The sequence below is a fragment of the Melanotaenia boesemani genome, chromosome 23 (genome assembly GCF_017639745.1).
Source record: "Melanotaenia boesemani isolate fMelBoe1 chromosome 23, fMelBoe1.pri, whole genome shotgun sequence".
Lineage (NCBI taxonomy): Eukaryota > Metazoa > Chordata > Actinopteri > Atheriniformes > Melanotaeniidae > Melanotaenia > Melanotaenia boesemani.
This window is the reverse complement of record NC_055704.1, coordinates 23,835,976-23,848,943: the sequence shown is the minus strand read 5'-3', so window position 1 is coordinate 23,848,943 and position 12,968 is coordinate 23,835,976.

Sequence of the window (12,968 nt, the reverse complement as noted above, 5' to 3'; positions counted from 1 at the left end):
TTTGACTACATTTAGTCTTATTTAGGTTCTCACCAACCTCAACCAGACAACATCCTTTAGTTTTGATGAGGGTTTTGTTCTTTTTCTACTAATGCCATGCATTTTTTCATGTTTTATGATTGCTGCTTCCACACGTGCTAGAATCAAATATTTTCTCTATACATCAACCTGTTGCAACAAGAATGTCACTGTAACCTTCAATAAATGTTAATAAGTCATAAGAGATATGACACATAAGGATGATTTTGCATTTACGTTCTCATTGCATGTGCACACAAATACACAATGCCTGACATAAATGAAGTATCCCTTTTAATGTAGACAATTTTCAGACAAAGACAATGTGGTTTTAAATTATAAGGATGAAAAGAAACATCTCAAAACCTCCACAGGGAGACTGCAAACAAGATTTTGTATTGCTCTCTCCTCTCTCTCTCCTCACATGTGTCAGACATCTTTAATTTGGCTTTTGTATTTATTTTGGTCTCTGTGCACATTTTTTTTTTCTGAGTCATTTTTCTTGATCTTTGAACATGACTTCTTTTACAGAGGTAAACTTCAGCAAGTGAATATGTTAAGCACCACTTAACACCTTTGAAAAAAGATTGTTGTCTGGTTTAATGGTTCACTGACCTTTTTTTTTTGTTAAAGGACAGGATTTAGTGAATCATGATAATGTTCTGTCAACATTAAACAGCTGTATAGACTTATAATTAGGAGGAGACACTGGTGGAGTGATTTAACTGCAGAGTCACGGCAGATGACCCAAAGGCCATGTGAGCAAGTCATTAGTATTGTTGGGTCATTTGTTGAGAAACCCTTAGGGATTACTTAACATGTAGTAGTGCCTACCAAACCAACTACATACTGAGTATCTAAACACAGCCTGTTTTCACTTACATCACATGCTGCTGTTAGTCGGGGCCCCTCTCTGCCACAAATCATTACAGAAGGAAGCCTTTTAGTGGCAGTTTCTAATGCACCAGAGTAAACGTGGTGAAACTATACTTCTGCATCCTGGGTACATGCTTTGAAACCAGAATTTTAAAAGAAATTATGATCCTTTCCAAAACATAACTGAATGATTTTAGTTCCTAAACCTGTATGGAATATTGTTTTGCCTACACATAACCAAAGACTGAGTGAAACAAAAAAAAGAAAACAAAGCAAACAAAAGGAAAAGACAGCTGTCTCAGACTGGTCTAAAAGTCACATCTCATGAGTCTTAACATATTTTGAGAACTTCCATCCATTTTTTATGTCTGCTTGTTCCAATGCAGGGTCTCTGGGGGCTAGCAGCTACTAGGCAAGAGGCAGGACCCTGGACAGTCCACATAGGGCCAACACAGAGAATTCGAGGACTTCCTCAACTAGAAGTAAGCCAGCAATCTATAGCCTTGTTCCCACCAATGGGTGCGAGTTGGGACTGGACGGTGAAGGTGGATTTATACTCACACCGTGTCTGCGTGCAGTCGGTTAGGGTGTAGCTGACGCTGGTGAGTGTGCTCTCGCACTCATTTTGGTGTTGTGTTGCAGTTTCTCCTCCTAATCTGAAGGTGGCAGCATGGTGGTATCGGCCGATAAACTCACCAGGTCGGAGTTCTTTTGATGGTTCACTTTAGTTCCGGTATGTATTTTCTGTTTTAAAACAACAATGGCGTCCAGTATGGTTCAGTGTCTTCATGAACTTATGGAAGAAAACAAAGAAATAATTTGATCAGCCTCTCATTGTCTTGATCCATTGGGTGTTGTTTTTAAAAATGGCGGTTACTACACAAATTCAACGAGAAGACCCAGAAATCTGGAAACTCGTAATCTCAAATTGACCAATCATAAGGGACTGCTTCCTTGTAACCATCTGCGTAGCAGGTGTGCATGTCAGGTTTGGAAGAGGTGCTCATCAGGCCTCGAAGCTATGCCGAGCCTACAGCGGTATAAATCTGCTTTTAGGGTGCGGATATGGTTTGTAAACTGTAATCTTGTCGCATTCCCACAGCCAACCGTAACCTTATCTGAGAAGCAGAGTATCAACCGAGTAGCGATAAATGCCTCAGCTACGTAAGAGCATGACACCAACACCTTCCTTAAAGTAGAACCAAAATACGACTCAGGAACAAGGAGGAGAATGGTGGTTGTCCAACAGTTTGTGCTCTTTCTTCTTGGCGGTGCTTTGTAATGCTATTTTAAACGGAAATTTAATCAACAAAAAGAAAATATGTTGCACTACACAAAGAGCCATTCCTGCTTTGTTTTTAATGCCAGGTAACATTAGAAGTGACTTTTTTTTCCAACCAATCACCAGTGTGTCACACCTCTTGGCTCGAATCGGTTAGATCGGTATTCGAACAAAAGGGTCCCAAAAAACGTAGGACGGGTCACATATTAGGATACCCCTCCCAGTTTTCACGTATAGAAACACAAAAATAAAAAAAGTCCCGACCTGCCCAGCTCTGACCCGCCCTCGCTGGTGGAAACAAGGCTTATGAGGGTATTAGAGGATTAGCTGTCAGCTTCAGATATTGATGTAGCCAGTTCTTTAGGATCCTCAGGCAGAAGGACACCTTAGAAGGTTCCTAATGGAAAGAAATGACCTGGAAGTATATGAATAGATACTTTTTATTTTAAATAGATTTCACCAAAATATAATGCCTAGAAGTGCTAATACTTATTTTATTGCCTCATTTATTCTACATAATAACTTTCCCTAGCCTCTGTGTAACACCATGATAGGACTGTCAGTCTGTCGGTTTTTTATTTAGTTTTTGTTTTTCTTTTATATTCTGCTTTTTAGTTTCTGGTCTTTGTTGTTTTTAAGTCTCCTATTTTGTTTCCTGTTTTATTTTGAAGAGCTTAACCCCTTGTGTATTCTGTTTATTTTACATCTTGAGCCTTTCATTCTGGTTCATTGTGTTGTTAATTAGCCTGACCCACCTTAAAGCTTCATGTAAGTGTGGTTAGATTCTCATTGTCTTTTAAGCCTCATTAACTTTCTTAGGACCAAGACACTTTCCAATGAGGTCAAAGAAAAGAACTGAGAAAAAGATGGTTTTATTTTATTTTTCAGCCAAACCCCTTATAAATCTTTTAGATACCAAGGGATGCAGACAAAACAATATTTTACAGCGATGACTCAAGAAATGATGGCATATACATTCAGATTCTCTCAATCATATCATAAAGTAGGAAGTGATGGGGACATGTCCCGGGTGTATACTGCCCTGCCTTTCCCAGTGGTAGCTGGGGTAGACCCAACCCCCCTGCAAACCAGGATCAGATTAAGTATCTATAGAAAATTAATGAATTATTAATGAAATAGTAGATGTATGGTGACATGATTCTCAGTTCTGATGTGCTATGCCAGAATGATGCCAGACTTTTTATCCAAGGACTGGATGTAGCTGGGATGCTGGGCAGAGGTGGACGATGGGCCTGGGATCTCAGTGTGCTCCGAACACCGCTTCAACGTCCTCTGTGCTTTTTCTTTCTCTGTTTTGGTGATGCGTGTCCATTGTTATCACACCGGAACTCAGCTGGCCACTCCTGGTCCCTGTGAAATAAGTCTAAAAAACTTGTTTGTAACAAGTTTTCCAAGGTCCAAAAGTGTGCTACAGTAATAAATGATCCTGCCTGAGATAACTGGGATAATAGTAAATAATAAAGAAATAAAACACACAGCCTAAGCGGAGCAGTCCGGATGGCATCTGGACACAGCTGCGCCACTTTTTGTACCTGTACTGTGAGATCCCTCCAGAGAGTAAAAACCAGTCTTATGTTGAGTCTTGTCTTTTCTTGTCTCTGGTTCTCTTTTGTTTCCTCTCTTTCTCTGATAATGTCTTCTGATGTTTCTCTGCTGAATCAGCGCGTTCAGAACGGCCGGTCTGCTTGCTAGCGTGTGACTCGTGTACAAAGTGAAACTAAGCTGCAACATCATGCAGCATCACAGATGAAAAAGTTGCATAGTGCAGAATGTGTTGTTTTAAGGTTGAAAAGTTACAGAGTGGGTCTTTAATGTAAACTTTTACCTGGGTAAACTTCTGATGCCCAACTAAAAGTGAATGCACCATGTAATGTACTTCAGTGTTGTTCTACATAAACTCTACATGGCTAACAGTATTTGCATCCAGACTCTTTAAATTTTATAAAGAGGATGTAAAAGTACTAAGACCACCAGTTGTGAAGACCTTCCAAAGTTAAACAGCCCAAAATGATGGAGAAACGCTGATAAAAAAATTATGATTTGTGCCGCCCTTTTCTTCCTGCTCTGTGCAAGTGGATTGTTGAGGTTCCTTTTAAAGATCTACTCTTTTAATTTTAACTTATTTAACCTACAGACTGATAGAACAAATGGTTCATATCGCAATAGAGATCTTCCACAGCAGAATTATTGACTTATCACAGATGGAACCACTAATATTACTAAATTTCTCAAAGAGAAAAAATGTTCAATAAAATCTAAAGTGGCCCATTTAGATTAAAGACAACTGGCTATATTGTTAATTAAATGTTAATTATGTTAATTTATAAACAATGGCTAGCTGCTATTTTACTTGCATTACTAATGTTTAGGGGCCTGTTGATAACTTTGATTTGAGGTAAAGTATGGTTTCTTGTTTTTTATAAAATCACATTTTACTACAGATTCGATAGAAAACATGACGCTGAGTCAAATCAATCAAACTGTGGGCTGTAAAAGCTGAGACAATAGGCTTTAAAATGCTGAAAAGCTCCACAGACCTGAGGAAAGCTGAGCACAAGTGTTCACGTTACACATTTTATTGATTATCAATCCAATGATAAGAAACCTTCAACAATAGGTGCACACAAAGAGTTTGACGGATTCTCTGTGCCTGCTGTCTCTGTACACAAAGTTTGTCCTCATACACTGATATTGTTCATTGTTCAGACGCAGCTGGCATTGGTGCCACTTCACCAGTAAACAGCGTAAAAATATTTATTTCTTTGAGGTTGCTGTGTTTTTACCTCTGTTGCTGGCAGTGCTTTCTGTCTGTAAATGCACACTTAAATGGTTCCAGACGGTTCTGGAGGCAGAAAAACAGACATTTTGTCATTTTGCTTGCTTGTGCTTGTGAATTTATGGATATTTACTTTGATGCTCTCACATCCTTTCCATTAGACCAGAAGGGAGATGTTGGCTTTGAGCAGCGTTTTCCTATTAACTTTGTTTGCACTAAAATGTTTCTTGTATAATTCACCAGGAAGGTTTTTTTGTGTCAGGCTTAGAGTTATGTTTACTTTTATGCTTCATTCAGCATGTAGGAATAACAGAAAACTGTTTTAAATGGCAAAAGCTTAAGTTGAGCTTTTCTACGCACATCAAATTCCAGTAACTGTAATAAAAAGATTTTGTATTTTTCTTTTAAATGTCATTGAAAATGATGCAAAATTGGTTTGCAACTTGCTTTATATCTGGCAATGTTTTAAATGTTCTACCAATTAAAATGAAGCCAGCACCTCCCTCAGCAAGACTGCAATGATGCCAACTTTCCTAAAACTATACCGGGCCATGTTCAGTGTCTTTTTTAATCAAATGACATCTTGTTAACTTAAAAGTGAAGTGCAAGGGAACACTTTATTTTTTTTAACAGGAATGTAAAATGTTGGTCCATGGGAGGAGGGAGTTGTTTCAGGAATCATTTTAATGTGCATTTATCTGAACTTAAATGACATTCCACATCAGCATTATTTTTTAAGTTGGAACATTTTTTAAGTTTATCTGCAAACCTACTCTGATTTGTTTGTTTAAGACATGTTGTTGCCTGTGGACCTGCTACCAAGACTAGGCTGCCACTCGTTTGACCAATCAGAGGAGACGGGGCCTTTCAGGAAAGAAATGGCGCTATAGCTGGCAACTTCAACAAGAGATGGGAAACAATTTTGCGGGAATATATGTTTTAAAAAAAACAATAACATTGTGTCAAATAATTGACCTATTACTAAGTATGACATAATATGAGCCATTTAATTAATCTGAAGGTGAGCACAGGTGGCACATCAGCCTGGGATTTCTTACATTTCATGACTTTTATTGTTTCATTATAAAGTCATTATTTCAGTATGTCACATGTAGTGACTGTGTGTTGACCTTGGAAGAGTTTTTTATCATTAGGGACAGTTTTTACTTTCCCAATCTGAATACTTTATTAGTGTCTGAAATTGATGTAAACAACATTTGGACACCAGCTGGAAGTTATTTATACTTTTACTTAGCAATCTTTGCGTGGCATAATAAAAACCCAGCATGGGCTGTAAGACATTTCTTTTGTTTCTCCAAGAGTTAAACAATCTTTGGAATCCTCCCAAAAGGCATCTAGCTGTACTTTCCTTATGAGTTTCTATATTTCTTTTATAGCTTTTTATCCCATCGTGGCAAAACACTTTACAGCAGGGTTTTGCTTTACAGCACTGTGTCACATGCTAGCAACTGGATATCAACACACTATCTTTATTTGAACACACACCTTGGCCAATTCAGCAAAGAAACCCAAGAAGAATTTTCCTCTGGATAAATAAAGTATTTTTCATGTTTAATTTAATTTCATCAGAGGAAGTGAGAAAAAGAAAGAGAGAAAGTGACAAAGGAAGAGATAAGACAAGAGTCAACATCGGACTGACGTGAGAGAGAGAGAGATAACTCCTCAGGATCTGCAGCCTTCCTCCAACATCCTCTTTACTCATCTCACTGCAGCTAAATGTATAAATTAACCGAACTTTCCTGCTAAGATGTCAGGATGGCTGTTTAACTTGGTAACTGAGTAACCAGTGCTTAAATCATACTTCAGGCAGCTACATCAACAGATGGGCACATGGTGTAGATAAGGTTGACATATAATATAATTTTCACTGAAATCCTACAGATTGCATCATTAAATGAATAAAAGAATAACCCTATGTCCAAATTTCAGAACTTTTATACTCCATAGTTGTCCCTATCATCATCAAGTGCAGCACCTGAGTATTTCATCACTGGCAAACCAAAAGTTACAAGAAAAAAACCCCCCAAAAACCAAAAAACAATACAATACTGAATGTTTTCTACTAGATTTTGGAACAGGCTGCAGCTAAATGTGGTGTGGTGCTGTTAAGAAGTAGGAGCCTTGACAAAAGTGGCAGTTCAACAGACCTGAGCATGTTAAACCTAAACATTCAAGTGCTCCCATTCACCTAGTTCCCATTTACACTCATTCCTATTTCCATTCATACATTACAATAGCATGCTAGTCATGCTAATATGTGCTAATAATTCAACATGACATGTTGCAAGAAAGCCATAAATAGACTTTATAGTTAATCCTCACTTGATCTAATGATCTAATCTCATGTATTGTGGTTTTATGTCTTGCTAAAAAAGGGCACTCAAATAAACTCACTAAATAGTCCTAAACCCTTTGGAAAAAACATGCTTCTGTGCTTCATTTGCTTGTGAACCTTAACTTCAACATAATTTTTATATAGCACCAATCTGCCAAGGATTGTAGTTGACCAAGTGATCATGCGATTAACCATTTACGCTCTTGGCTATTTTTCAAAATCTGAAAACATTCAAATGTGCAGTGCTTTCCACAACGGTAATAATAACTGGATAACCTTGGGCTTTGAGGATAAAAGTCAGTTGGAAGAATTTTAAAGTACAAAAAGTCTCCTGATCCTTGTCACCAGGTTGTGTTAAGATGAAAAAAACCACCATGGAAAAAACTGACATGTTCACATCAACACACAGTCTCATAACAATTCATGTTATGAAACTTGTTTTAAAAATGCTACTAAACTTCCTGCAACACAAATGAAGCCCATCAAATAAAGAAACTGTAAGCTTTTGCAGCAAACACAACCAGAGTCGGTACAGGTTGATTTAGAGAAGAAAAAGTTTTTGTATTTTCATTTTTCTGAATAAACTATATATACTAATATAAACCGCTTTACTCAAACTAGCTGAACTATAACCCCACCACCCTCAGTGTTCAAAGATAATTAGTTTATTGACATATGAAACATATGTGGGTATATTTGTCAATCTGCGTGAAGTAAAAATAAAACTGTAAAACATTTAGAAGTAGATTTTTCACTTTTATACATACTGCAACAACACAGAGCTTAAAGCAACAGTAACTAAGGAGATGGTGATTAAAAAGATAAACCATGTAACATTCTTCTTTGTATAAAATATTTGTTTTTGTAAATATTCTGGTTGATGATCCTGCAGAGTCTGTCCTAGTAGTGTGGTGGTCACGTCACATGAAGGTTCCTGGTTTGAATCCTGGCTGAGGCCTTTCTAGCTGGATTTGCATGTTCTCCCCATCAACTTGATGAAAAGGGGTAATCTGCAGAAAACGGGTTGATTTTTTAACTTCATCATCTTGTCTTTTTTGTTTTGAAGAACATCCTCCTCCGTTCGAGACTGATTGCCAAAACTAAATAAATGAAATTCATCTCTGGCTCATTGATGTTCACTATAAAACATCAACTTTTCGGCCTTCTTCTTCCTTTCCAACACCACACATATTCATAGCACATGTAAAGAGGTAAAAAACACTTCACAGCTAGAGCACACATGCATATGCTCTGTGAGAGGTACACAGATGGAGCTCCAAGCAAGCATATTATCAAACAGGATATTCTTGGACTTCTTGGCGCAGAAACACAGAAGCTTCTAATAAAACCTCAGACAGCACCCAGACACCACCTTCTGTTCCTGCTGTGTGGTCATGTGTTAAGTACTGTGCTTAAAACAGAGACTCATCCTTGTGCAGGCCAGGTGATTCACTCACCTTGTGTCTCATGGGCTCACATGTGCTAAAAGACTGACCCTGTGGATGAAATCCAATGAGGAGATCTTGTTAGCGCAGAGGACCTCTGCTCTGCTTCGCTGAAATCATCTTACATCACAGAAACACAACCCAATTTTCTTATAATCCCCAAAATGATGGGGTATACTGTAATTTAGATCAAGTTGAAATCCTTTGTTTTTATATAAAATGCCTTAAATGCAGTAATAGCTGGGTTTGACATATTGGTCCAGTGTTAGGATTTGGAGATGTAAAAATGACAACAAAAACAAGGTATAAACTTGTTTAAGCTGCATTTAATTGATGCAGTTTGAAACGTCCCCCATACATGCATGAGACATCTGCTTTTCTGCAGGATCTCACCGCTCATCTCTTTTGACATGGTTAAAGAGCTCAGGTTACTTTGGTTGCATAAGCACTACAGGATAAAACACACACTCACACCTACAGACACATGCACAAGTAGCAGCACAGGCAAGCAATGAGTGTGTGTGTGTGCGCAAATGTGATCTAATGAAGCAGACGCACACTTAGCCATTCCTCCTCAAGCTTTTACACAAGAGGTATAGCCACCACACACACACACACACACACACACTGGCAATAAGCCTAAAGCAATAAGTCTAAGTGCTTGAGATCTGGAAGATAGACGTCTGCTCAGAACATCGACTTTGATTCATGTGAAGAGGATGAAAAATAGAAAGTGCTTGTCCGATAATCACCACATGGGGGCAACAGATTGAAGTGCATTCATGTTTCTCAGCTGAACTCACTCTAAGGTCCTGGGATGAGCTCCAGAGCTCAAACACTAATGCTTTGTCCTGCCGAAAGAAAGAAGCCCCAAGTTACATCAAAGAGAGAGAAAGCTGGGCGAGCCATGAGCCTTGGAGAGTCTTGTTATTTATTTAATTGTTTTCTTGGTAGACTGTAATTATACTAATTAATCTACATTTACTGTTTACCCCTTTTCCCCTTTTATTTCTCACAATTTACTATGTTTGTTGCAAAAATACCCACTGGATGTGGTCAGTGCATTTACTCACCGAGTCAAGCTACCGTCCAGTGGAGGGGCCAGACTACATGGAGTAGCCAGAGGGTGGGCAAGACGTTCCCAGGGAATGATAAGACTGGAAATGATCTTCTTCCTTTCTCTGACACATACATTCACATACACTGCTGTGATAACTGTGTTCACATTAGCGAGACATGACAAATCAAACATCTGAATGATGTGAATTAGTCTATTTCTGCTCTTTACCGTCAATAACTACAAAACTACAGGGAATGCCTCGGCACTGAGAGTAATCTGTACAGCTAAAATCAGAAAGCACCAAAGGAACCACACAGATTTTTTTCAAGTTTTCCATGTCTTGTGAGAAAATGGGAAAATTAAACTTTATATTTATCTTGATATCAATATTTTCTTAAGATAAGACAATTTAAATTCTGATCTGAACACGCCAAAATGATTAATTTGGGATCTCAGGATGATGTCACCAGATTATAAAATTAAAACCATGATCTCTTCAGGCTTCATTATAAAAGCAAAAACTGTTAATGCCCTGAGAAACACGCTTTTAAACACATCATAATATAAATTAATTGAGTGTGCTGTAGGAACAAGAAATAAAGAGAAGCTAAATCTTAAATGGTTATTGTGGAAATGTTAAATTTCTGAGTTACACATCGTATCTGCAGTATAAAATGTGCAAAGTAAGCACCGATTCATGCATAATGACAAAATCCCTCAGTCAGTCTCAGCTATTAAACATGTCATGTGTTTTTTTTTCTTTTTTAACCTCAATGTCCCATTTAAGTGTCGTAAAAGGCTGAAGGTTTGTGTGCTCACAGACCAGAAATGTTCCTTGTGCAAACATATGCATCTACAAAACTCACCAATAAAATTTGGAAATGTGTATATACAGTTTATATCTATTTATTTGTCTTCACACCCTTCACCCACTCACCTTATGAACCGTGAAGTCATTCTACGATGGCTCAGTTGTTGGTCAGTTTATGACCCACATTGTCTGTTCACAACCTGAGGCCTCTACGAACTGTGCATATTCGTTCTGTGTGTGTGACGTCCACTGGGAGTTCTGGTTTTCTCCCACAAGCCATAGACATGATGGACTGGATGCTCCAACGTGAATGCATTCTCTGTTTATTTGTATATATAGATGCATATAATATGCACTTCACATGTATTCAGTCCATCTTGTGATAGGCTGGTGACCTGTCCAGACTGTTCGCTGAGAGCAAGCTGGGAATATCTCCTGAAAACAAGTTAGCCAGCGACAGAGTTTTAATTTTCATTGTAGCTTGCATAACTTGAGGGTTTAATTCACAATGATGTTTTAATTAAAGTAAAAAAAAAAGTAGCTAAAAGCCACTTATTGTTGCAGCTCCATGAAAGCCTGCCAACATGCTGAGTGTTTGGTTTTGATGAACGGCTCTCATGGTACAATTCTTTGGTAGAAGAAGAATCTGAGCTGTATTTACTCCTTGACAGGAGTACAGTTTCTGTGGTGTGAAGGAACATCTGTAATGTGACTTATTGTTTCCAGATGGCAAGAAAGCAGTATTTTGCTCAAAGGCAGGAAGTGAAAATGAGTTAGGACACTTTGTGACACCAAGTGCCCGTTGGGTTGAAACACATGTGCAAACAGTCATCTGGTCAGAACCTTGATGTAAAATGAAATATTGGTTGTTTGGGCACATTTCTTATCATTGAACTAATCATTACCTTCATACTGATCACTGTGGACATCTTAAACCCTGTCATGCATAGTGTCCACTAGAGTAGACACCTATTTAAAAGCTGTCTTCTAGCATTTGCATGGGTGAGTATGGTATATTTGTAAATAAAACCCCTTAAACCCTAGGGTTTTTGGAGGTGTAGTTCGCCTGAACAGACCTATCCAAATTAAATCAACAATAACTCTGTAATTTTCAGGTCAATATACATAATCTTGGTCTCAATGGATAGGTAAGACCCCATGGAATATAAATCTAGTGTCAGAAACATTGTGAATGTTAATATGCCTGTGCAAATTGTAATAAACCATAGGTAAAAATAGAAAAATTATCCTCGTCTAATTGTTTTTTTTTTTTTTACACAGATGAAAACATCATGATAGAAATCATTCTGTGCATAAACATACCACTTCATGCATTCAGCAACTCCTTGACTACAACTGTACAAAGTTTCATGAAAACAGAACAAAGTTCATAGCTTTTATGCAGGTTTTAGTGTGGATAGAACCAGGCGGACTCTCCATTTGGCCACTTGGATACCCAAACTGTGCCAAATTGTGCTGTGTCTGTATTTCCTCCAGAGCTTCTAACACGGTGTATTTGTTTTTTTGTAATTTCTTGGACATGTTTATGGCTTTTATCCTTCGTTCTAAATGGATAAAAAGTGAAAATGAAGCAAAGAAATGAACGCTGTTCGATATTTGCTCTTTCCGGTGCACCCACGTGCGTAACTGCAGCAAAATGGCAATGATGCTCCTTTGTTTACGCGCAAGCATTTATACCTGACAGATAAAGTGTCGTTCAAGTGTAAGATATCGTTGGAAAGCTCGTAAGATGTAGAATTTGACCAAACTTTATTTACACTGCCAAGACCCACAACAAGACAACAAAATGGCTGTGAATGGGAGCATATGACATGTTAGCGCATGACGCAGTTTTACGATTATGGATTACTACGTAGTGAGTTTTGGTCGAAGAACAATGTGGAAAGACTAAAAATGACCACAAAAAGGTGAGGAAATAAAAAATATTGCTGTTTGTGAGAATAGCTTTGGGATTTGGTGTATTTGGTGATAAACATGCTATCTGATAAGGCTAGCTGTGATATGCGACGGTCAGCTTTGTGTTTGTTTTGAGACTGATGTGAGGTGCTTGGCAAATATCTTTTTATGCTTGGTATCATATGAAAGTGCAGCTTTTCTAGTTTCATTTGATACCCAATATGTAGGGGTGGAGTGAACGGATCACGCGTTGTGTTGAATTTTGTTTCGGGTGTTACTTGTAATGGTGGTGCTGTTGTTTGTGGCGTATGTATTTTAAAGTTGTTGTTAAACAAATACTTTGTTGACCAAATGTACTTGGAGAGTTGATTTAGTGGCATTAGGTATTCTTCTTTAAGACAAATAA